The sequence below is a fragment of the Lactuca serriola genome, chromosome 7, assembly GCF_051521515.1.
Source record: "Lactuca serriola cultivar US96UC23 chromosome 7, Lser_US96UC23_V15, whole genome shotgun sequence".
NCBI lineage: Eukaryota > Viridiplantae > Streptophyta > Magnoliopsida > Asterales > Asteraceae > Lactuca > Lactuca serriola.
In genome coordinates, this window is record NC_136414.1 from 138,470,323 (window position 1) to 138,471,948 (window position 1,626).

General features: G+C 40.5%; 1 non-coding gene across 1 annotated transcript; it reads right to left on the reverse strand.

Moving 5' to 3' along the window:
• Positions 1 to 1,277: 1,277 nt before the first annotated feature.
• LOC145065089 (small nucleolar RNA R71) lies at positions 1,278 to 1,384 on the reverse strand. Its single transcript, XR_013688241.1, has one exon. It is a non-coding gene; the product is annotated as a small nucleolar RNA R71 (small nucleolar RNA).
• Positions 1,385 to 1,626: the final 242 nt, after the last annotated feature.

A 1,626-nucleotide genomic window follows, 5' to 3' on the forward strand; every position in this document is an offset into this window, starting at 1 on the left:
TATTGGTAAAGTTAGAACTAAATTACAAATACAACTAAAAACCAACTTAATAATCCGTAATCATTAGTTAGCCATAAGGAAGAAGCGGATTCAAACTAAACAAGAGTGTGTTTTTAATTATTGAATTTGAATTTAAGTTCATCTGATCTTGCGAAATCAGATAAAACCCCTTTTAAACTTGTTAATAATTAGGTCAATTTAATAGTGAGTAAATTAATTAGAACACCGTTCCCTGTGATCGACACCCGACTTACCCAAGCTATACTGTAATCTGACTAGGTACACTGCCTATAAGTGCATAGTTAGTTAAGTTTGTTAGGTTATAAATATTAAAATTAGTGAGTACTTTTGTGCACATCAAATTTTTGGCGCCGTTGCCGGGGAACGACTTAGTTTTTAGCTTATTTATTTGCATTAAATTAATCGATCCTTCTTGTGGAGTAAAAACCACAAAAAGTTAATTTTTCAGCAAAATAATTTTTTTTTTCTATCAATCACAGAGTCCACGACGTGGCCAGTTATCTGCCACGACATGGACAGTTAAAAAACTAGATTTTTAGTTTGTAGTTAGTTTTCCTTATTTTAGTTCAGTTTTGTGTTTTTAGTTTAGCAAGTTGCAGGAGTTCATGACCATAAGCTCAAACACATACTTGGTGCCACCACTTGAAGATCCCGAGTCTGCACTTCACAAGAAAAAGACGCCCTTACAAGAATTGAAGTCAGCCTTTTCTAGGAAGTCGGGAAAGAAGACAGGAGAGTCAAGTTCATCCGCAAGGCACAAGAGCAATCTTGAGCATTTGGATCATACACCCGTCCAAACCGAGTCCGAAAGCGATACCGAGCCGAAATTTGAAGAACACCCGAGCAAACCCAAGAATGAGACAAGGAACGAGATGGCAGCAATTGAAGAAATGTCCATGGGAGCTTACAAGAAGCGGATCCGAGAAGATGTGGGTCCCGGTTTATTCCAACCCGCAATACCTGCCACTGCCACATTCAAGCTGAAGGGACACATATTGACTGCACTGAAGGACATCCCATTTTTCGGGAAAGATCATGAGGATGCTTTTAAGAATCTAGATGAAGTCAACGACATTGCGGATTACTTCAATGTCCTAAATGTCAACAGAAACACAGTCTTGCTTAGGATGCTTCCTATCACTTTCAAAGGAGTTGCTAAGGAGTGGTTAAAAGCACTCCTACTGGGTACAATCACCATTTGGGCTCAAATACGTGAGCAATTCCTGGACCAGTTTTGCCCGCCATCCAAGATAGCCAAACTCAAGAAGGCAATAACCAACTTTGAGCAACAGCCGGGGGAGTCAGTATATGAAGCATGAGAGCGGTACAAGGGCTTGCTCAGAAATTGCCCTCAACATGATCTAAATGTGCAGCAAGAGATGTCAATCTTTTATGATGGGGTCAACGTGATGACAAGACAACTCCTTGATTCCCAAGGACCTTTGACAAAGAAAAATCCAAGGGAGGTCAAGGAGCTAACTGAAGAATTCGCGAAGCATTCTCGCGAATACCACAACCCGAGGCAAGATGGAATCAAAGGCGGAGGAGGGGCCCAAACTGAAGAAATAACAGTTGTGATGGCCATGCTGAATAATATGGATCGAA